The sequence below is a fragment of the Anticarsia gemmatalis genome, chromosome 26, assembly GCF_050436995.1.
Source record: "Anticarsia gemmatalis isolate Benzon Research Colony breed Stoneville strain chromosome 26, ilAntGemm2 primary, whole genome shotgun sequence".
Lineage (NCBI taxonomy): Eukaryota > Metazoa > Arthropoda > Insecta > Lepidoptera > Erebidae > Anticarsia > Anticarsia gemmatalis.
Window position 1 is genome coordinate 7,524,667 of NC_134770.1, and position 25,888 is coordinate 7,550,554.

The following is a 25,888-nucleotide window of genomic DNA, read 5'->3' on the forward strand; positions in this document are numbered from 1 at the left end:
ACATTGTTTTCTCCCTTAGAATATAGTGATTAGCACGTTACGTCAAAGCAGCAATGTATTGTATAGTGACTATGAATTTGACGTACACTAGCTGTCAACTGAGATACGTGATAAGCCCGCTGTAATTATAGTGAGTTCGATTGCAGTTGGTGTTTTAGTTTTTTTTTTTTAAGGTTCAAATTTTCGGTAAATCTTTTTTTTTCTTTTTTTTCGTGTTGACTGCCCCCGTGGTGCTGTGGTTTAGTGGTTTGCCTTTGTGTCGGGAGGTCATGGGTTCGATTCTCACACGGGACAATTATTTGTGTAACTTACTAATGATTGTGTCGTGTCAACTCGAGTCAACTCCCGCACCTCCAGCTGCGGGAGTTGAGTATTTCAAGAAAGAACTTGTTTTTTTTTTATGATTTTTTGAGTTGATATAATATATGGAAATTGAGGGCAATTTTTTTTGTCTTGGTTTACTGGTAGGATAAGACATGAATGAAATAAAATACAGAACTCACATGATGCAGACACTTATACACACACAAATGACTGATTTTTTAATACAGACAAAAAGCTCTTCCGATACGACGGTAGATTCATAATGTTGCGACCATTTGTAACACTTGTCTAATAAGTAAAAATTTAAGTGATTAATAGTCGTCATACTCTAAGATTCCTTTATGACAAGATATTTTTTGAACAAACTTATCCTGCTGTCATTAGTTGGCACATGACCACCTCTCACCGTTCAACAGTCGACACAACACACGCAGGTGTTTATAAAACTACCCAAGGCTGAGATAAATGAACCATTTAGGTCCTATTTGTTATTACCTAGATTATTCTAGATTATAGCTCTGACGGAAGTCCGGTGGGCGACCTAGATTTTGCGATTTTTTATTGTAAAAGTATTGTTTACTTCTCTTAGTAAATGAGGCACAAAGACTTCGGTGGGATAGGCATCCATGACACCTTATGACAGTGTTTAAGGTGCTCACAACGCCGCTATTTTTGTGCCGGGGTCTTCCATGGAATGTGGAATCCCACGCCCAATCTTAACTGCCTCCGTGGCGCAGTGGTTTAAGTCGCCACGCCGTTACCGTTGCGTCGGAAGGTCGTGGGTTCGATTCCCATACGGGACAATTATTTCTGCGATCCACAAATAATTGTTTCGGGTCTGATCGTACTTTGTTTCCGTTGTTTGTATGTTTGTAAAAGTCGCGACACAGCAATTCTTAGTGCGAGTTGTCTTTTTTAAAAAGAGATAGAGAATCTCTCTATTCTGTGATTGGGCAGATCCCACAGAAGAAATATACTTGACCTTTAAAGGTATCAAAGGTTTCGAGCACAAAATAACATTAGGCAGTTGCCATGACATCTCAGACGTTGATGGTTTTAAATCCATAAGGGCTTAACTACCGTTTTGTAAATGTTTTAATATAACTTATGACTGTACACTCATAACCTAAGGTTAGCCTAGATAAGGTTTAACGGGGGTCCGGTTAGATAATAGATCTCGTTTTATGTTCCTTGTCTGCCAGCATTCATAGATTTAATAGTAATTGTTGTGTCATGGACATTTTGTTTATACCTATTGAAATTAATTTACCTTACAAACTTATCCTTATTAAACGAATTTTGTTTCTCTATTAAAAAAATAAGCTTTGAAAGTTCTGATACATATTAAAGATGAATTTATTTGCTAGCCATAATGATATGAAATGAACTTGTGGCGGAGTAACAACAGCCGCACGGATCAATATCTGAGGTTGAGCTACGCTTGACGAGGTTGTTCTGTAGATGGGTGGCCATCTTATCCATATCGAGTTCCTCTGTGTTTTGGAAGGCACGTTAAATTGTACGTCCCGACTGTCATTAACATAGATCTTTGACAGTCGTTACCAGCAGTCACGCTATGTCAAAGGTCTTTGAGACGGCTGGAACATCTTTGACACTAATCATACATAATAAAAGACTGAATAAGAAAATTTTATTCGAGCCGACTAGTCGATTAGTCGGTGGTAAAAAAAGCAGACTATATCACCGTTTAGTAGTCCAAGCCGAAAGGCCTAATTTCAATCAATTTACTTTCTCAATATTCCCAATCTGACACAAATCTAACCACCCACAGGCCACAACACACTAAAACTTAAAACAATCAGATTTGCCTTAATTTTCATCTTTATATCTTAAGCAATCACATACTGACCATCTCCGCCCATTCATGTATAGACACTAATTAGCATAAATGTAAAATGAGGGCAATGAACTCGAATACAACCAATATATGAAGACCCCTGGCCAAAACTAAAGTCTTTCGTCTCAGAGGTCAGATAAACTGGTTAATTGGACAAATGGTAAGCATGCACGACTGGCCTATGTATGGATGTGAATAAAGCAAGGGAAGTTTGTAAGGATCGTACCAAGTGGTGCTCTCTGGTCTCTGCCTACCCCTAAAAAGGCGTGATTTTATGTATGTATGTATGTATGAGTAGACTGCTTCTATGGTTTGTGTGGTACGTTACGTATACTATTGATCCGAGATCTAAGGTTCGTTTCCCGGGTTGAAAACAGAAAAAGGTTTTGTTAGTGGTTTTGGTATTTATGGTAGTTTATATGTTTTTTAAGTAGTTTTTTTAATTTGGTAACTTGCTCAGTATATGACAATAGGCTCGCCCCCCACTACATGTGAATTATATAGGTATATGAAAGCATATTAAATAAAAATAAAAAAAAAAAACACACACGGTCAATTGATTTCAAACTAAGCGGGCTTGTACTATGGTAACTAAATAACTGATAAATATACTTCTATACTTCGAAGTATATACTTATATTTTTATAATAATATAATATTAAACTAATATGTTTGTTTCAATTGCTTGGTTTACGTGTGTTGTGGTTTTACTCTGAGTGGAGTCGACCAGTGTAGTTTTGAAGTTATTGGCACTGAGAGGTCAATAGCTGCTGAGGGTTCTTTGAAACTGATACTAAATATTTAGGGTTAAATTATATTTTATACTAACTACCCGCGACTTCATTTGTATTTGAATTTAGTTTGCTGCTCCACTTTTATTAGTCATAGCGTGTATGTATTCTATGGACTTCCTCAAGAAACGGACAATCTAACAAATATTTTTTTTTAAATGCTAATCTAGTTCTTTAGTTATCGCGGAGCTTTCAAACTCTTCAACTATATTATTCCTTATGTATTTGGCATTGGTTAACGTGTGCAGATAATAGGAAAATTTAAATTGATAGGTATATTACAGCAACATTAATCACCCGGTCAAATATACTAATCAATTCAACAGTTTTTACTTAAGTTAAGTACAAACAAATAAACTACCACACATAACTAAATTATTATTGTATAAACTTTCTGTTTATCACTTGGCGTTTTTAATTCCACAACTTAGAATCATCCCAAAATCTTATTCCTATCAATCTCTTTTCAAACCTCAACATCCCTACCCTAATTTAAACAGTAACAGTCTACAGACAAAACACCTGTTCACCAAACAAGCCATTAAAAAACAAAATAAAAAATCAAAATACCACTTGACATCAACGGATACCAAAAATATATTACACACATCACTATTCCATACAAAACACGACCCTATTGCTCACGAAATACAGTGAAACATTAGTGATGGGAACGCATACTCGTCTTGGTATCCGATACCCAAAAAAAACAGGTATCGAAAAAACCGAAACAGGTTGTGTGAGAACAAAAAATTGTAGTAAGATGCTACCATTTTTTTTCAGCTCATAAAATTGTTATTTATCTGGTTTTTGTAAATAAATCTTTTTTACGTATTCTGGTCTAGTGCTAATGTGTTTTAAATTTTAGTTGCTGGTTCTATTATAATTATTTGCGTGGTTTTATTTAAATTGGTGTGTTTAATGATCTTTGAACTTGTTTGATACAAAGTTCTAATGGTCTTCATAACTATTAAACTTTCGCGTTACCTGTTTATTAATAAAAAAGTTTACGGGAATTAAAGCTGACACGCATTTTACCTTAGAATGCCTGACGTTTCGCGCCTAATGGTATGAGTTATTTCCCATATTCTAATAAATTATACTATTGGTCTTTTGTAAATTGGTGGCAGTGGTAAAAAATATTATCGAAAATTACCACGCAAGAACATTTTCCATATGTATCAATTAAAATAAACATGCCAGATACTCTTATATCGTAACAAAACCTATGTTTTTGGTAAATTAATACCTAATATTGAGTTTAGAAAGTCGATACTAACCACGAACCACAATCAGAGTTCAAGTGACCCTAGTATTAGCATTACAATTTAATTAATAAATAAATTTAGATAGCGTAGTTTTTGCGTAAAGTAGCAACAAACATCTACCCATACATTCGCATTTATTGTAGGTATTAGTATGGACTACTTACAGCCCGCAACTTCTATAGAAAAGGTTCCATAGTAAAGCTTTATATTGTAAAAAGTATCCTATGCGCTAATCCAGTTTATAAACCATCTGACCTATCTGTGTAAAAAAATCATCAAAATTGAATCAGTAATTTTTATGTTAACGAGTTACAAACATACGCCCATACTCATAAACTTTCACATTTGTAACATAAGTAGAATCAGTTTAGATTTAAAAGTAACGAGCAATAATACAATAAACACTAAACATAAATAGTTTAAACAAACCTCTTACAGAATGTATATCCATCTCTTTCTAATATCCCACTTAGATGGAGATAATAAGCTTAAAATTAGTTCAATATCAACAGTATTTGCACTAATTGCAAGCTAATTAGTAGAGATTATCGCCTACGCCACGGTAACAGATAAACCGATGGCCGAACTATTCTGTATCTGAATTCAATATTGAGAACAAGGCAGAAAGGGCTTAATAGTCCGGTATATATAGTCTAACAACTTAATAGAGAAATTTGTATCCAAGGTTCAATGCTGGCTGAGGTAATTTAAGTGGTAGACTGGTTGTCTGACTTTCAAGCGCCTGACTACTGGTAACGACTGTTAAAGATAATGACAGCCGGAACCCAACATTTAACGAGCCTTTCGAAACACGGTATGTGACGGAAACACTCGTTATGTCCGTTCTGGTCACCCATCTACTGATCAACCTTGGCAAGCATAGCTTAACCTAAGAGATAATCTTGTTGGCAGTTGATACTTACGCCCTAGCTTTTCTTATTTAACAGTTTTTATTTGCGTTTTTTACGATTAGTATTTTGGTCTCATTTGACAACGGGTATACGTCAAATTCATGGTCACTATTCAATACATTGCTGCTTTGATAAGGTGTTAATCACTATAATCTAAGGAAGAAAACAATGTACAGCGTATTGGCTTTCAAATTGTTGTCAACTGAGATACGGTGATAATTTATTTCCATAGCAACGAATTGCACGAACGGGAAAGGCTTAACATTTTTTCTTAACGCGAATAATTGCAATTTACTACTAATAGAAAAAACGTAAACAAATCTCTTTATAAATAGTTTGTATTTAAATGTGTACAACTCTCAGGTATGCAAGGTTTCCTCACGATGTTTTCCTTTGGCTGCAGAACAAGTGACATTTGGTATATAACTTTATAATGTCAAAGATGTGTTGGAATTCTGAATGCGTCGCTTTGCAAATTAGTTGTATGTTTAGTTAAGAAACAGTACCTACCTATTCCTTTAGCTACATCAAAATACTTCCTTTTTTTTGTCTAGCCTATTTCTGTGTCCCACTGTTGAGCAAAGGCCTCTCCCCTAGACTTCCAGTCCCCAACTAAATATTATTAATAAGAAAATCTAAGAAGTCTGTCTGTCTATAACGATTTTGGTTACATTTAGAATGGAGACTGTTGAAGTGAAGGGATCAAATACAGGCTTCTTTACCCACATGGAGTAAAACTGTGCACTGTCTAAAAAAGTATAAACTACTGCATGACATAAACACATTTTCTGCTATCTATTACATATTATAGATATAGTTTATTACCCAGCTTAGGCTACTTTAGTATTTGAGAACATTAAAGCAGATATCGTAAATTAAATACTTAACTTAACCTTAACTAAAGTTAAGTAACGTAATAGAACTTAAATTTGGTTGCATACAGTACAGTTGGTCATTGGACATACATCGACGAGACATAGTAACATTTGCGCTCAGTCGGTAAACGATCTGTGGGTTAAGCAGCCCTTGGCGCGGTCATTCCATAGATGGGTGAACCATATGACAACAGCAAGTCATCGGATTTCATATTATTATCATAGATTTGTGAATAAATCATTACGTACTATAGTTACATCACTATTTCATGAAAATGAAATGAATTTCAAACATACAATTAGTGCGTTTTGTTCTAATTAATCGGATTTGTTTTTAATATTTTCTTCCACGAACCGATACAAATATTGATTTCCTATAAATTAATGTTTGAACGATACTCGGAATTTTTTATTTTTAGTAATTGTATATATAATATATTCATTCATATGAATGTCTGTAATTGAAGGTGTAAGCAAAGGTGTTATGAAATACCCCCACGTTCCACTATTTATGATGTCCATCCCAAATAATAAGAGGCGAGCCTATTAACATAATACCAAACTTCTGGCTAGTATTGACAAATGTTCTAATATAAATTAAGAATATCAATATCAGCTATTTGCCCGACCCAGACCTCGAAACCGAGACCTCGTGATCAGCAGACGTATACACTACCGTCCAGAAAACAGTCCAGTGCTTACCTACATATTTTGTTCATTCTAAAATCTGTTTTACCAACTAATAAGAAAGACCAGTTTTTGATCATGCGATGAACTTCATCACACTTAAGTTATATTGGAAATAACAATACCAGCGGGCTTATTATGTATCTCAATTGACAACTAGTGTACGTCAAACTGATGGTCACTATTGTGTACATTGCTGCTTTGACATAACGTGTTAATCACTTTAATCTAAGGGAGAAAACAATGTACAGAATAGTGGCTTTCAAATAGTTGTCAATTGAAATACGTGATAGCTCCCCAGGGCATAATATTGTACACATAGGTATTATAACATAGTATCGACATTCTTGTATGAATCTATGACGAGTTATAAAATATTGTATTTAAACATATAATATAATATCTCGTAGTCTTCCTCTAGTTTCATTACATTATTGCTACCTACCCTATAATTGTCGCGAGAATATTCCCGTTAGTGCAGCATTTAGTATGAAACCTCGCAGGCTGTACTAATGTGTAAGTAAACTAAAATTATTTTATCTCTAGTGTGAAGGACTTTGTTATTATGTGTTATTTGTTAACTGACTATACGTTTATTGTACAAGAAGTCGCCCGCGATTTCGGCCGCGTGCAAACAAATGCTGATGCCTCGGGAACTCCAGGATAAAATATAGCCTATGTGTTATTCTGGGTTTTCAGTTACCTACATACCAAATTTCATCGTAATCGGTTCAGTAGTATTTGCGTGAAAGAGTAACAAACATCCATACTCAAAAACTTTCGTATCTATAATATTAGAAGGATTTTTAAGGAAGATTTTTTATTTAGCAATAATGTAGGGTATCTTACGGTGAAGGTAAACATCGTGATGCTACCATGCATGTCTAAGGGTTCTTTAGAATAGTTTTTGAAGGTATGCAAAGTCCCCAACCCGAACTTGGCCAGCGTGATGGACTAAAGACATCTTTCCTTCCCTCATTACGGGAGGAGACCCTTGTCCAGCAGTGTTGTAGGGCAGTTTGATAAGTTATCGATAAGTGTCGAATAAGAACCTCCGGCTAACCGCTTCTGAATTAATACTGTTTAACTTAAAGAATTTAATAGTTCTTTTGTCTGTCGCTTTATTCATTGGGCAGCGGGCTTATCACGTATCTCAGTTGACAGCTAGTATACGTCAAATCTATGGTCACTATTCAGTTCATTGCTGCTTTGACGTAAAGTATTAATTACTATAATCTAAGGGAGAAAACAATGCACAGCATAGTGGCTTTCAAATGGTTGTCAAGTGAGATACGTGATAGCCCCCCTGGTGATTCGCCATTTAACTCATACTATAAATGTCAATTGTGACAGATAAAAACAAACACTGTGAAAAAGATACTGTGTTTAAAATTCGAACACAAAATGTACATGACAAACGTACACTACAAAATTAATAGCAGATTACTGGCTGAATTTGATTTGGAATTAAAAAAATCAGTATACGGTTAAAAAATATAATACGCCCTAGCAGCGTAGCAACGTCAAACCGAAGCCCTCGCACGCAGGCTCTGGGTAGCTCCCGGGACGCTGTGTAGTGATCTCCCCGCGAGCCCGCGCCGCCTCTCCCACCGCGCACGCCCCGGGTCACAAGGCACCGGTCTCTCGCCGCGCGCGGACGTGTCTGCCCGCCCCCACCCTACCTGTAGCGTCACCCGATAGCGCAGTGTTTACGGATTACAGTGAAATTTTTGTGGCCAAGTGTGTGTCTCAGTGTTTTTATGAATGAAAATCATCGCTGTAAACCGGTCCACCGGATGACTGGATAAAGACCGGTCCCGATTTCCGCCGATTCAAGTTTCGTGAGAGTAAAACGTATGTTTAGTAACTGGATTTATTTGATGTTTAATTAATTTTTAAGTGCAACAGTGAAGTGTGAGATAACTATTAGTTTTTGAACGAATTGTGTCGGTGTGATTTTATGGTTTTAAAGTACAATTTCGAATTGGTTTTTTCTCTTAATAACGCGTAGGTAAGTTGAATTTTCTTTTATAGATAGAAAATTAAGCATATAAAGCAGAAATTGTGGAGGAAAATTTTGCTTGAAAATTGGGGGTGTTCGGAAAACGTTATATTTGCGAAATGTCGCTCCTACCCTCTTAATATCGGATGTCACATCTTATCTGACAAGTGATAATGCTACCCTATTGTTTTCGTCCAAAAATAGAACCTGTTTACTAAAAGCCTTTGTGTTGAGAGAAATCTAGGAAAATAACAATGCCTGTGTAGAAATATTGGGTATTTTTTCGCAACGTTTTCAAACGTCGATTATTCCGATAGAATCTTGTTCATAAGTAGATTTCTACTCATCCCTTTGTGAATAGGGTACGTTGAAACATTTAGTAACTTTGTATGGTAATATCCTCTCGTTATCTTCATAAAATGCAAGTAGATATTGAAGGCTTTTATGGCAAATGGTAAAGCCGTTTTCGCATGGAAATAACAAATATTTTTGTATACGAAACATACAACGTAATACCGGTTTTGTAAGGCTAGAAGATTTCATTCGGTTTGGAATATTCTAGCCGAGTTTTGTTAGTAAGCTAAGTAAGTAATATTTGACATTATTTCTATATATAAAAGTGGCAATGATCGATTGAAACTCGTTTTCATTAAACAGACGGACTAATGACCATAATTATTGATCATGAATATTTAGACCTTTCGCTCATCATATAGTTAGTGTTAACCAAAGGTTATAAACCCAACAACCAAGGACTTTTAAAACCAAGCTTAACTACAACCAAATCTAGAAGAGTTTTTACACAAATCCAGCGCAAACTAAGCACTTTTCCTATAGACAATAGTCTTTGTTAATCAAAATGATATTTGCATTCACTCGTTAACGATCAGTGGGTTAAGCAACCCTTGGTGCAGACATTCAGTGACCGTTTAGTAGCATTTGAACTAAACGTTTCCTTGCTTTAAAGGACATGTTAAAAGTCGACACCGGTTGTTTATAAAACGGTTGTTTAAACCATGTTATAGGCGTGAGAGCAGTTTGTTACTTTGACACTAGGTTGACCACTAACCATACGATAAATAATTAAAATCATAATAAGCTTTTATCTATTGAAACAGTCCTTAAACCATGTTGAAGGTTTTCGAGCAGCTTGTATTTTTGACATCAGGTTGACCACTAACCATAGGATAAATAAATAAATAAATGTTATTAAACCAGCCCGCAAACCATGTCAAAGGCTTGCGGACACCTTTTTCTGACACTAGGTTGACCACTAACCATACGATAAATAAATAAAATGATAATAGATTGTTAAAAGCTTTCGGGTAGCTTGCAACAGTGACACTAGGTTGACCACTAACCATATGATAACCAAGTAAATAAATTTATTATATGTTCAGATAACAGTCGTTAAACCATATCAAAAGTCTTTAGCCGCTTGCAACTTTGACACTAGGTTGACCATCATACGATAAATAAATAACTATAGTTACAGTATGATATATCTAGTCTTGATAACGGAATAAATATCACGATCGTTGTTTTTGCTTGCAAATCACGGAGACGCATAGATACTAAACGATAATGGACTGATCGCGGAATAACTTGTCTTGATCGTTGAATGATCAAGAAGGTTTTAGAGAAGTTAGGTGATTTGTAAAGACTTGTATGATGTAAAGATATGATGGGGATGCTATGATAGGATGAGTTACTTTTGAAAGTAAGTAGTTTTTGGTTGTTGCGTTTGTCATTCGAGTATAAATGACTGAAAGAGTGATATGTTTATGATTTTTAAACGGAATTGAAAATATTCTGTCTTTACACTGACCAGTATAGCTAGAGATTTGTGCATTACTTAAGTTTTATTGAGTTTTAAGTATTTTGCCGTAGTCCTGTGACTAGGCAAGACAACTAAACCGTGGGACTCTTCCAGAATAATGTTACCTAACCCCTCATAAATTTTATTTGAACAGATATTTGTTAAATGTATCAACATTTTTTAGATTCCTTCATACGCATGCAGATTACATTTGCCGTGGTCGTAGCTAGCTCAGGGATGAACGCATTCACTTTTCTATAACTTAATCAAAAATAACAATCAAAATAAACTCTTATCATTTCCTTGAATAGAAAAGGTTCTTATTACACGAACTGATAGTTTGATCAATAAACGTAGTTTAAAGAATACAAAGTAGAAACCTCGTTTCAATAACATTGTTTTAAAGAATAATATTAAAGAATAGTTACTATGTAATGTTAGTAAGAATGTAACGTATAAAACTTTCATATAGATGGAGTTATGCTTAGATTTGTAGGAAAACATAGTCATGGTTTTGCATTAAGAGTATTAAAGTATGCTTGGGTAACCTGTGTAACTTTATTGCACTTTTGTGACTAAACTACTGTAGTAATTTTGATGAAAGTTCGTGTAATGATAGTGTAAACTGTTGTAAAGAGATGGTTGATTATTTTATATCAGAATGTTTTGTTTGTAATGAATGTAAGAGACATTAAGTTTGTGAGGATAAATGTGTTTGTAGATTTGATTAATTTCAACAATTTAGTTATGATAAATGTTTGTGTCAGTAGTAGGCATAAGTCAGTTGTTTCCTTTAAAAAAATATGTTTTCCAAAAAGTAGTAAGAAATGTTATGAAATTCGCAAAGAACTATATATTTTTTTGCATATTTTGAATTTAAATAGACGATGATGTATTTATGACAAAAATGGACTTTCCAGTTAGCCTGTAACCTGCGCCGAAACGTCAGGCATTGAAATCTAAAATGCGTGTTCGTGTTAATTCCCGTATTCTATTATATAAGTCTTTTCGAGTTAAGCAATATAAAGATTGAATCTAAAAGTACATACATATAAAAATCTGTGAAGTTAGCCAACTTTTATGCAGTTGGATTCGCTGCAGTATTTTAACTGGATGTTAGTGTTAAATTTATGGTTGTAGGAAATACAGTTACTGGGGAATATTCTTCTAGAATGTTCTTTAAATAAATAGAATTGGATGTCTTTACTGTTTTTTGTATGTTAATAGAGTAATACGGATTTGTGACGTAAAGTATTTTTTTTAATATTTTGTCTTGTACTATGATAAGATGTTTGTACATGAATGAAGCAACTGAAGAATGTAAAATACAAATTTATTAGATTACTAGCTGACCCGCGCAACTTCGCTTGCGTCACATAAGAGAGAATGGGTAAATTTTTTCCCCAATTTTCCAAATCGGACCAGTAGTTCCTGAGATTAGCGCGTTCAAACAAACAAACAAACAAACTCCTCAGCTTTATAATATTAGTATAGATTTATATTCACATGCCTTTGAATGGCTAATATGTGAAATATTATAAAACATACCATTTTGTATAACGAATAAATGATTTGTTTTTGTAGAAAATCAAATTACATAAAAAAGAACAGCCAAATTCAAAACAAGTAAATATTTTTGACTGGTAACAAGATAATAATATGTAAGAAATATAAACCTATGATGATTAATATATTTGACTCATTGCATTGTCTGTTAAATGATTTCACAATCATGACTAACTTTGCTATGATAGTCAAATCATTGTCTCCCGAACATTTCATTCTCGCCAATTAAAAACACGTAGGCAATCCATCTCCGCTTAGGGCCAGTTTCATATAACCTATATACTTGTTACAGTGACAGAAAATGTGTTGTCAAGATGCCTAAATACTGCTTACTGTAAGTTTGTAAGCAAATTTTGTAGATTACAGTATTTCTTCCAACAATAATTTTAAAGCCGACTTTTCTAATATGACACTTTTGTCAGGTTTTCATTACCACCAATACGCATACTTCAAAAAGCATTAGAAACTTGTGAAAAATATTTCCCTAATCTTGAGGTAAACATGAGTAACAATAAATGTCAAATAAAAATATACAACACAATTTAATCTACAGATCCTAGCTAACTAGATTGCAATTTCCGAATTACCTTCCACTATTTAATTCTCCAAAAACTTCAAACATCATTGAAATTAGTCAACACTGAAATCATTTCCTTTGAGACATTTTCTTACTACTTCCGAATACCTGAAATAATTTCACAAATAATTTGTCACGAATTATTTCTAAATTAATTTCATGATTCAACGGAAATAGCGATCAGAAAGAATGTCGTTTGATTTGAGCTTTCTTATTTTAGTTATTAGTCATTTGAGTAACTTCACGGGTAGGCAGGTGTTTCGCCCACCTTGTGTTAAATTAAGGCTCTTTGTAATTATACAGTTGGTTTGGAAATAGATGTATGTGTGAATTGAAATAGTTTTTAAAAGAGAAGTATTTGACTGTGATCCTTTGACTTTAAAAGGTCTTTTAGGGTATAATTTACAGGTAGCGATAGTGTGGTTAGGGGTTTTAGAAAAAAATACTAATAGCAGCCAAGATTTCTATAAAAAAAGAGTAAGATAGAGGGTAGCGTTTTTTCTTATAACCAAATAAAAAAATAGTAGCTAGATCTTTAAAGGACAATAATACAATGCAGTAAAAAAGTCGTTATATTATTATGGTAGTACTGACTGTAGAAATCGTCCAATGTCCAATCCAAACTATATTACAACAACTTAGTAAAGAACCTTGTAAAGATTCACGAGTGACTAAACTATACTTTAGATTGTAAAACATCAGTCACCTTCAAGCTTATGCAGCTGACAGTCGCCAATTTGATACACACCTACTATATATTGAAGAAAAAAATACAGAACTATTTTTTATAATTAAGATAAATGTCCTGCAAATACTCTCAACTGAGTTGTCAAACTATACCTACATAGTAATTACAATACTGACCTATATTATTTCTCAACACTATAAAAACTACCACATTATCTTAACAAAACAAGTAGTAATTTCATCTGCAATATTCGTTCTACATTACGATAAAAGTAACTAAGGGTCCAGTAAAGGTGTCCAGTAATATTGAGACAGGTGGACAGACACCTGTATGTACACCTTGCGACCAAACCCAGATGATAATGCTAGCAATTATATCTATTTTGAGAAGTAAGAATGTTTTAAAATGTAATATTAACTGTGGAGAGCTTTTTGCGATAGTGTATGCTAATTTTCTTGCTTGTGGTGTAAATACGAAAGTTTTTATGAAAGGATATGTACCTAGTTGTTACTCATTGGTGAAAAAACTACTTAACGGAATTTGATAAAATTTAGTACAATGATAGCTTATAATATGGATTATCACATTGAATAATTTTAACCTTAGGAAACCTTTTCACGTGTACGAAGTAGCGGGCAGAAGCTGGTCATGTTGTAAATGCGAAAGTTAGTGGCAACGTATGGATGTTTGTTACTATTTTACGCTAAAACTACTGAGTGGATTTTGATGAAAATTGGCTAACAGGTAGCTTATATATGTACTTGATTAACAGAAAGGATACTTTTGCTAAAATCTTTTCAAAATGACAGTGACATGTGAATGTAAAGTTGTACTATTATAATTAAAAAAAATGCTTTTCAGCTGCCTCCATCCAAACCACAGCATTTTTTACAGTATCATACTTAAGTTAACCATGACATTAGCACAACAATTATTTTTACATAAAAAAGTCTTAAATTTGCTTTACTAAGAACATACTATATGTAAAAAAAATACTCTTCTTTTTAATAAAAAACAACATTACTTTACTATAGATGTGTTAAAAGCTAAAATCGCAAAACTCAGATAAAACATCACCATATATCACCAAAATATCCGAATGACCGAAACCTCGTGAATTTAGGGGCGTCACCGTTATCAGTGCAATGTGCCAGACATCTGGATTACGTCGCGACACGTGATCCGATCACAAACGTTATCAGCTATTACATGGTGTTCGGTTGCTCAACCTGGTTCATCTAGTTTAGGAGTGTTTGATATGATTATGTCCTTGCCAATGCGGCTACGGCTGTCAGTTTCATTAAAATTGGCCAACGGTGCAGGACTTGGTTTATAGTGTTCAAGAAACGCACTAATAATACAATAGTGCTGTAACTCAAAATGCAATTTCTTTCAGAATCGACGAGTAACTTGATAATTACTCCCTATTATGTGTACAAAAAAAATATCTTTGTGTTTTAAAAATTAAATGTAAGATATTATTTTGTTACACATATATAAATAGAATATGGTATTGTTATAATGTCAAATCCAGTTGTAGTTGTGTCGATGTATTTTGAGTTACTACACTATTGGGTTATTAGTGCGATATGCTGTGCAGTTAAAAGTTTAAAGCGATTTTTCATTGTCACTTTTTTGCTAAATATTGATATGACAGTATATTCAGATCGCTAAGGTATTCTGCAAAATAAGGTAAAGGTAATAATAGTGGTGGTGGTTGTGAGTTCGAATCCCAATCAGAACAAATTGTCGTGTGATTAAACAGAGGATGAAAAATACTTCTAATTCATCTCCCTCATGTTTTAGGGTATCTGGTAGTAGCTTGTATCTATTACACTCGACTTGTAACCTTAGCTTAATTCATAACACGTTTATCAAATCGTTTTTATTCTATAAACCATGGAAAAACAGCAAAACAGACTGGTATAATACGTCACTTATATTTTCTTTCCCTAGAACGTTTGGCATATACCTCTAAAATTATTCCAAAATTCCGTTAAAATAGGCCAGACATCTATTATCCATACAAAAAACCAATATCAGCTTAACAATTGTTCATTTTCCCACTGTTAGTCTAAAAATAGTGGCTAAAATCCTTTATTGAACACGCAATAACCTTTTTGAGAGGTATTTTTGGCTCAGCGTTTCAAAATGGTAGTACTTGTTATTCGCACATACCCTCGGGAGGGAAGCGTATCACGGGAAATTAATTGAACTGCCTATATAACTAGTATATGAGTAGAACTGCCTCCGTGGCACGGTCGGTAGTGTATCAGAGTCTAGGGTTCGATTTCCAGGTCGGGTAAACTGCTATTAGTGTTTACTATATTAGATTGTTTCTCAGTACTAGCCTGGAGTTCGGTCAAGTGCCGGTAAATGGCAATAAGCTCGCCCCCTGATAACTTGGCACCCGACTTACTTACCCCCTATTATTATATGTATATTGTAATCCCGGTTATGAACTATCCATGTAGAAAATTTAACAGAATCTATTCAGCAGATTTTACTAGTAACGAACACATACACACATACACTCACAAACTTTCTTATTTATAAAATCCCTAGCTTTTGACCGCAACTCCGTCCACGTCAAAATAAAATCCTAGGGAAAAAGTATCCAATGTATTAATCTAGGTTATAAATTATCTAGGTTATACCAAGTTTCATTTCACTTTATCTGACAGTAATCCATACATCTGTCCCCCAAACTTTCGCATTAATAATATTAGTAAGAATACAACAAAATTAATTGAAAACTTTTAATACTTTTTCTTACTTAATTGTAAAGACAAGTGCAACTATGAACAGACTACGGCCATGTACCATGGTTGACTTTAAAAATAAAGTAGAGAAACCAGTTCAAGCCATACAAGTTCTACGTCCGGTGGACGCCCACTTACAGATTAGCGCGGTTCGATTCCCATGTTGGACAGCTTTTATTTATTATAGATTTTGTTATGGATTATTTTTGAGTTTATTTTGATTGAGTGTGAATTTGTAGTTGTAAGTGTTGAATAAGTGTCGTTTAGATTATATTTTGGAGTGTTCTTTTCATACATTCGTTGCCACTTAATCTACTGGATAGATTATCCGACGTTTGTCTATTAGCTGTGACGCTTGATCATTACAAAAGATCATAGTTTTAGATTTGATACCCGAATTTAGTATTTTTTTGAGAATCTGATAAAATAATAGTTGGTTTCTGCATCTGAATGTCATTGTACTGTTGAAGATTTTATTCTCATTTAGAACAAGATATATTTTGTGCTTGAGTATTGAGTATTGAATAAGAAATTTTAACATTTTTGATTTAAATATTAGATTAAGACTAATAATAACTTCTAGATAACCATCAGACAGATTATTTTGTTAGTAGTTTTCATACATTTGCTGTGACTTTATTCAGCAGTAGATAAATTACCTGATACTTATTCTTAAAGTAGCCTTAATTTTATTCAAATTTATTTGGGGCCAATTAAGCATATAGCTTATAAATAAGTATAAGATAATATGCTAGGTATTTTATCTTATACTTATTTATTTAACAACTAGCTGACCCGCGCAACTTCGTTTGCGTCACATAAGAGAGAATTGGTCAAAATTTTCCCCGTTTTTGTAACATTTTTTACTTGTACTCTGCTCCTATTAGTCGTAGCGTGATGATATATAGCCTATGACCTTCCTCGATAAATGGACTATCTAACACTGAAAGAATTTTTTAAATCGGACCAGTAGTTCCTGAGATTAGCGCGTTCAAACAAACAAACAAACAAACAAACAAACAAACAAACAAACAAACAAACAAACAAACTCTTCAGCTTTATAATATTATAGTATAGATTAATAAAATGACAACAAATGTATGAAAACAACTGTCACAATTCCATCAGTTTAGTTATTTTGTACTTATCTAAAAGTTATGAAACCGGTACTTAAACTTATTGATTAACAACCATTAAACCGCACATTTAAAACAAACATTATAATCTGCAAACCCTTGATATGCTAAAAGGTCCCGATATGCATCAAACCGGATTCAAACCTGTATCTACCGGATGTTAGGACAACACAACGATAACTGAACATATGACTGTGGGAAACTGAGAATAAGTTAGTCTTTAGTCAGTAACCTGTTATTGCTGTCCCATAGTTACTAAGTAAATATTACTAGTAATTATTTATGTTTGTTAATTAAATTATATATGTATTTTATAACTAGTATAACCATGTGGCCAGAGTACCTATGGGAAGGCTCGAATCCAAAGCAACATACTGATGACTTTTCGAAGTTTTGTATGTATTAGAAATAATATCACTTGTTCCAACGGTGAAGGAAAACAGTGATGAAACCTTGCATGCGTAAAAGTTGTTTAATACTTTTCTTGAGGGCATGCAAAGTCCCCAACCCCCACTTGGCCAGCGTGGTGGACTCAAGGCCTAACCTCTCCCCCGTTTGCGAGGAGACCTTTGCCCAGCAGTGGGACAGTTATGGGTTAAAAAAAACACATAAGAATTAACGCGAACACGTTTTTACCTCAGAATGCCTTTTCCACCTTCAAACTATCTGAAAGAAGGCGAGATTTTATGTATCTTTCTTTATTCTTCTGTAAGTGTGTATGTCACTGAACTTCTCTTAAACGACTGGACCGATTTTGATGGATTTTTTTGTGTGTGTTCAAGGGGATCTGAGAATGGTTTAGATTATTTAAAAAAGTTTAAAATTTTCAAATTAAAGACGTGTAGACAGGAGAACGTCTGTCGGGTCCGCTAGTGTATGCATAAAAGAGAATAGATATTTATTTATTAACAAATGGACATTAATTCACAACCGACATCGCACGCATCAATAATTCTGTTCAATTAGCTATTATTAATATTACGTGTACAAACTAATTATGATAGATTACTATTTGTTCCGAATATAATTATCGTTGTATATCATGCATGTATTTATTATATAAAGGGTTTAGCAGAAATGTAAATTACGTTCTAACTAACTCTACAATTTGACTTCCAACTACCAAAAAACTGTTAGCTATCGGAAAAAGTTGTATGAAAAACTAATCAGCGCCTCTAGCGGGCGCCATAGGAACTACTTTTGTAGTACATTTTAAATGTCAAACTCTCGATACTCGATAGTACCGACTGTAAAATCACGCTACAGTTGCGCGATACTCTATAGTAGGTTACTCAATCATGTTAAAACTACTATACGAATTAAATTGGGCACAAATATGTATAACTAACTTTTGCCCGCGACTTCGTCCGCGTCGTTTGTGACTTAGGACAGATTTTCATACAAACTTTCATCACCTATTTTATCTCATTGAGGGTAGAATTGATCAAAGTGCTTTCTTAGCAGATGCGTACGTCATAACATCTACCTGCATGCCAAATTTCAGCCCGATCCGCCCAGTGGTTTGGGCTGGGCGTTGATAGATCATTATGTCAGTCAGTCACCTTTGAGTTATATGTATAAATATATATTATGTAGAATATAATATAACCTACGTTACCGCATAGGCTACTTTTGATCTCGGAAAATCTTTCATTTCAACGCAGTTGCAGGCAGAATCCAGTGAGGAATATTTTTCAAATGAGACTTAATATTTAGTGAAGCACGTGCGTGCCTATTTAAGTAATATTAGTGGTTGTCGCGTTGGTCGACTCTACATATATTTTTATCAGAAGTCTGTCAAATAATATTACACTTGTTTGTTATACAGGGTGCGCTGTTTTAGAACAATTTAAAATACCTCTTAATCGTAGAAATGTCTATGAGAGCTGTTTTTTTAAGTTAGTAAGTAACTGAAATGGATTACTGATTTTAAACTCTAGAAATGTATGTTGGTACTAGGTATTTATGTATTCTTCTTATTGGAGATAGAACACTAACAAATCTCTGAGTTCCGAAGCGTCAAGCAGTCCTTAATTTAAAGCATTTTTTTATATTCACCACTGTTGACCCATTGCTGGGCAAGGCTCTCCTCCCAAACATTATAAGCACTTTCTAATTAAAACCTGTATAGTATTTAATAATAAACATATAACACGAAATCTCATAACTAAGCCATATTTTTTCTAAGTGATTTCTCATTAAAAATTAATAAAATGACATCCCAAAGAAAATTAATCTCGTAATAGCAAAAAAGTGATTTGGCATTTCCAATTTCAAATAAAAACCCAATTACATTTGACTTTGAAAACTTCGATTAATTATTCCAAAACTGTGATTCTGTAATTATTTGATATCGAATAATTTTACAAATGAGTTTGAAAAAGTTTTTTATGCGAATTATTACTTTTAAATCGTTGTCATAAAATTTATAAGTATTTTATATGAAAGACATTAATAATTGGCCTTAGCAATGGTGACGTGACGTACGTGACTATTGATCACAACTTACCAGGTTCGATTCCTGGTTTGAACAATAAGCCATAAGGTTACAATCTCTTCCATTCCTAATGTCCTCAAAAATAGTCCGGAGTTTAGTAACTTATCCAGTCCATGGCTCACTACCTTATACATGGGACTAACTATGTAAACTAGTTCTCATAACCGGTGGTCCTGTATGACTAGAAGTATGGATGTGAATGAAGCAAGGGAAGTTTGTAAGGATCGTACCAAGTGGCGTTCTCTGGTCTTCTAACACTTTGGGAAGAAGGCGTGATTTAATTCAAAATGTAAAAGGAGAAATGTGTATTTCATACTTTTCACTATACACCTTTGGATGCAACACTCCGGCGTTGTAAAATACAAATCTTGGCAATTCATTTTATCGGAATTTTTATCTGAAATGCAATTAATAATTACAATCAAAGATTAATTGCTACAGCAAATATTATTCCAGCAAATATGAAACGTTAGAACTTGGAATAATTATTCCAAGCAATTATAATTAATTTATTAGTGATTTCCATTTCATTGTACGGTTGGAATAATTCCATTTTATATGAAGAGGTTATACAATGCGAGTTGATTAGGAATTGATTAAAATTTGTACCGTGTTATTGGTTTAGTAGTTTCAACAAATGATTGATAAATACAAATTTGATTCGTAATTTCGTTGTTTTGACAGAGTTCGTAGTTATTACGTAATTATTTTCAAAACGATTATGAAAATTGGTTTTGAATGTTTTGTATTTTCATCTAATATGACACGGGGATTAACGCGATGAACTCTGGATAATTTTATCATCACACTTTTTTTCGAAAAGTGTAGGCAGAATTTAGGCGCTTACGATCCTTGCGAAATTTTTCTGGTGTAACTGCAATCATAAAAGGATTTTAGACATGTGTACTAAGAATATCGTCGATTTGTGCAATAGACATAGCCACTAGAATAACGCTCTAAAACTATTATTTTATTTATTTGGAGTTCTATTGCTTGCTCATAATAATATGGTAAAAGTAAATAAAGAATCATGGGCGAGCTATCTATCTTAAATAAAATACGCTGTTTTTGACGCACAAAAATCTGATCTCACTCATCCAGACTAAATTAAAATGTAAAAAAGTCACACCCTATTCAAAAACAAAACACCACCACACATCTTTAAAAGAAAAAAACTCAACATAACAATTTGTAAACACCCTGTACAGTCGCTCAGCAACGTTCATCTCCCACGTAGGCAATGTGGAGGCCATATTTAGCGAACATATGTGACAGACATACATACAGTCTGTCTGTGTGTGTGTGTGTAGGATGAGTTGCATTTGTTTTAGCTGATTGTAAATCTATACTAATATTATAAAGCTGAAGAGTTTGTTTGTTTGTTTGAACGCGCTAATCTCAGGAACTACTTCCGATTTGAAAAATTCTTTCAGTGTTAGATAGCCCATTTATCGAGGTAGGTTATAGGCTATATATCATCACGCTACAACCAATAGGAGCAGAGTACCAGTAAAAAATGTTACAAAAACAGGGAAAATTTTGACCTATTCTCTCTTGTGTGACGCAAGCGAAGCTGCGCGGGTCAGCTAGTGTATTATATTGGGATTTAGTGTCGAATTTTGTTTCCTGAAAACGATTTGTTACAGTTTTTTTAACTACCTGTGTAGATTTTTATTGAGTGTTTCATGTTCACGTTTCACTTATGCATAAGTCTATTTGCTGGTAGTGACAGTAAATGTAAAAAACGACTACGAAATTATTTTTGTGAAGTGGACAAATTGGATTTTAATCTAATAATTTGGTAAAACAGCCTGACGATTCTAATATCTTGGGAACGCAGGGACGCGCCGAAAAATATTATATCTGATTTGTTAATGATCAGAAATATTTTTAGCGCGACTGAGATTCAAACCCAAGACCTGCGAAACAGTCGATTAAAAAACCAGAAATAATTTTGCTAAACCAAACTGAGAACCCTAGAACTCCTCACTTTTGCGCCTAAGAGACAGTAATTATCAATATTTAACTCTAGAACATTCTCGAGATAAAAACGTGACATTATACCTATCGATTGCCAATTCCTCCCCTAACATCCCCCTATTTTACGTTGTGAAACTTTCAGGATATTATCAGGCCTAATTATTGGGGAGGAACAAAACTTTTTTATACGATGTTGTAAAAAACTGTTCGGGATTTTATGTGTTTTTACAAAACTTTTTAATAACGATCATAGATTTTACTTTTTTGGATGTTTTTTTTTAAGTTTAGTTATGGCCTGTTTTTGTAAGGGAGTGCTTGGCAACAAAGTCTTTAAAGGTCAGTAAGTTAAGTGTGATTTGAGATGGGTAGTACTAAATCAAAATCAAATCATTTATTCATTTAGGTCAAATATTGACACTTATGATAGTCGTTACAATTACTGAATCTACCACTAGCTCGGAAAGGGAGCCTTATAAGAAAAGCTAGCAAGAAACTCACGGCCACTCTTTTCAATCGCTAAAGGATTTACCATGATTTTACATGTAGGTAACCTATTAATATCGCATATTGAAGAAGCATGCAACTATTTTATGACTGGTTTTGAATTCTCTGTCTCTGTGTGTTTGTTTTTTTATTTATTTGTTTAATTCCAAACAATATGATAGATTAATATGCCTTTTACACGAAGGTATTTTATTCAAAGAAATATTATTAAAATTCCATCTATAGAAATGCGTGTTTCAATCGAGATAACTATTCTCTAAGATAACAAACAACAAAAGCATTTAATAAATTATTTTCTTTCACCATTATCTATTCAAGATGACATAAAACTATTTTTCAATAGATCTTTATTTAATTAAAAAGTGTAATAATAAAAAATATTTATAAAACATGAATCATGTTAATTGTCCTTTCTCTTCATGTACAAACAATGGCGTATGTTTTGCGTAGACATGACTGATTGTTTGGAAATACACAAAAGAACTAAATATTTGTATTTTCAAAACAAAATAGTTTTTGTTTTGTCTTTCTTTTGATGGCTAACAAATACTTGTAAACAGTCGGTTTTTCTCACTCATTATAACATAGAGTACTTGTTATTCTGCATTTATTAAGTAACTAGCTAACTGCCCGTGACTTCGTGTGAGTGTAAAAAATCCAGAAGTAAAAAATAATTCATGTGTTAATACAGGTAAGGATACAGGCAAGCACTAAATTTGTTTAATACATTTTTTGAGGGCATGCAAAGTCCTCAACCCGCACTTGGCCAGCGTGGTGGACTCAAGGCCTAACCTCTCCCCCTCGTTTGGGAGCAGACCCTTGCCCTGCAGTGGGACAGTAATGGGTTTTAAAAAAACGGGTTCGGTTCGTTACGATTACTGTTTTATAAAAAAAAATTCTACGAAACAAAAGTGCTTAGTTTTAATAATATGACAAAATTATAACCAACCCGGAGTTTGGTAACATGCCCGGTATATGGCAATAGGCTCGCCCCCTGTTACATAGAACTAGTATTTAATGGCGAAATGTAGGTGTTTTTCATACGCTTCTATCTACATCTTTGAGTATAATAGGCGTGATATTATGTATATAATATGTATGTATAGGATATAATGCTACTATTTTTTTACATTATATATGTAAATGAAAACCATTTATTTTTTTTAGTATCCAACCCTGAAAACATAAATATAAATTAGTGCTTATAATTAGTATTTAAGTACTCAGCACTGCGTGTGAAATATAACATGTGTGGCAAATATGGACGAGTTTTGCAAGTTACGTTTTTTTTCTTATTTCAATGTCGTTTGTCGACCCGTTGCAAGATGGTGGATTATTTTGTGGTAAATTATTTTAATTGCGCGTTTATTTATATCTTTAAAGCTGAGGTAATGATAGTGTTAAGATATTTTTTCTTGCTTTCACTTCGTTTAGCTTGAAGTCTATTTTTGTAGCGATGGAGTAAGAATGGTTGGTAGTAAATATTATAAAATAAAGAACCCTCGCCGCGTGTGATAATCGTGATAAATTCAAAATCTACTGACCTGATACTGATTCTTAATGAAGATTTCAGTGTATAATTTGTTTATGCCAAACCGAGCGAAGCCGGGTTAAGTCGTAAATTTAAAGAAAATTGTGTGAATATAGTACCTGAGTGCACGGTTTATTTATTTATTAATTACTTGACTACTGTTACTAAGGTATTTTTTTTAACCATTCCGTTTGGACATAAGTGTAGACAAAACATGTAATATGTAGCTAGTTGAGATGACCCAATATTTCAGTCGCTTAGCGTTCGATTTTTGAAAAAGAAAATAGTTTATATTAGATCATACATCTTTACCTATCTTATAACTAAATTTTATCAAAATCGGTTCAGCGGTTCAGCCATACAAGCGTAACAAATCTTTAACAATAGTAAATATAAATTTGTATGTTTGTTTTATCTCAACAATCAAAACAGGAGCTTTCGTCTAGATAGTACATTTCACATACTAGTTACCGCCCACGGCTCCGCCCGCGTGTTATACGACACTGTTACTCAATAACTTAACTGTGTCAAACTGTCAAAATGTCAAACTGTTAAATAATATATTGTAAGGTGTGTTTTGTGGTGAAAGATTATACTTATTTGTTAAAGGCTTGTTAGTGCAGTAGGTGTAGGTGTGGATGTCTATTGGGAGGTTCAGGGTTCATGTTAACTAATGTTCGTACTTATTATTGGTAATTAGCTGATCTGATTTATGTAAAATAATACATATTTCAGGCTAAGGTTTGTAGATTATTGCCTTAAAATAGCCTTGATTTTTTATCCCGGGTGTATACAATGTACAGCTATCCTCTTGAAAAGTTTCATCAAATTCGGTTTATCATTTTTGTCTGTGAAAGCGTACTGTAGCGTGTGAAAACGTAACTGAAACGTAAAACATTTTGCGTGGATACTTCAAAAATTCTTGTAAATTGAACCTGAAACCAAACATTCAACATTCACACCTTTTACCCATAAATACATATAAAATTAAACAACTCTTAATAATTCGTAATACGTTAAATAACAACAAAATTACAATATATCGTAAAAACGCATAAAACGCGATCGCCGGACACTTTTTAGTGCCACAATATGATAATTTTAGTGACAATCAAACGTTTTACTACTATTTTTAGTGTCACTTTACCTTCGAGTATAATTTCAATAGTTTTATGCACTATAAAATTGATTTAAGAGCTTTAAGCGTTAGTTTTAAATGTACGGAAATTGAGTGGGGAAATTATTTGATTTTATTATGTGAAATATACTAGTTCACTTATTATATGTTATAAAAAAAGTCCATCTGTGTCTGTCTGTTCGTGATGAACTCGAAGCTTACTGAACAAATTTGTATGCGGTTCTTGCGAATCGGTTGATCAATTCTTAAGGTGTAAATTTTCCGAATAGAATATTTTCCGAGGAAGAGTTTTACGTATAATTTGTTAGTTGTGTGTTAAATACTTTTTCAAATTAAATATAATAAGTGCAAAAAGATATATTTTTGTTACTCGATCACGCTAAAACTACTGTACGGGTCTCGATGAAAATTTGTTAAACATTAGATTATATTTTGCAAGTTTGTCACCCCGACGAGCCTTGCGCGTAACAGGCACATTCATAAGAAAGGCTTTACACTATCTTACTTCTATAATGTTGCTTATGTAGCTTAATTCATAGTCTTTCTAATAAATATAGCTAACAGCAATAGAATAGGCTTCAGGAAATATAACGAGGAAGTGTATAAATGCGAAAAAGAAACAATAAAACTTTTAACAAACTGCAATCTTTATAATATAAATAAGTGCAACATTATCTTTCTTTCTGAGTCATTCAGTTAAACGAGTAGTTTTCTCTTTACTACAAATAAACAAATAAAAAGGCGTATCTACATACAGACTAACAACCGCGACAAACGGACAGACAAAATAATTGTCTCTCAAACATTATGCCGCCTACATATAGATGTTAATGTGCGGTGCAAGTTATTAACTGTAGCGAGAATTGAGTTAACTTGTCAGTTATCTAAACCTTAAGTATGATTTTTGGAACTCTTCCATGGAAAGTATAGAATTTCGGTAAAAATCATGAAAATGCCTGAAATATGTTTACGTG

General features: G+C 33.5%; 1 protein-coding gene across 2 annotated transcripts in view; it reads left to right on the forward strand.

The window, feature by feature from the left end:
• Positions 1 to 8,354: 8,354 nt before the first annotated feature.
• sns (nephrin adhesion molecule sticks and stones) overlaps positions 8,355 to 25,888 on the forward strand; it is a 279,269-nt gene continuing 261,735 nt past the window's right edge. For both annotated transcript variants that reach the window (XM_076131563.1, XM_076131564.1), the window contains exon 1: positions 8,355 to 8,725. The gene's annotated coding sequence lies outside the window, so the exon portion shown is untranslated. The remainder of the gene's footprint in view (positions 8,726 to 25,888) is intronic.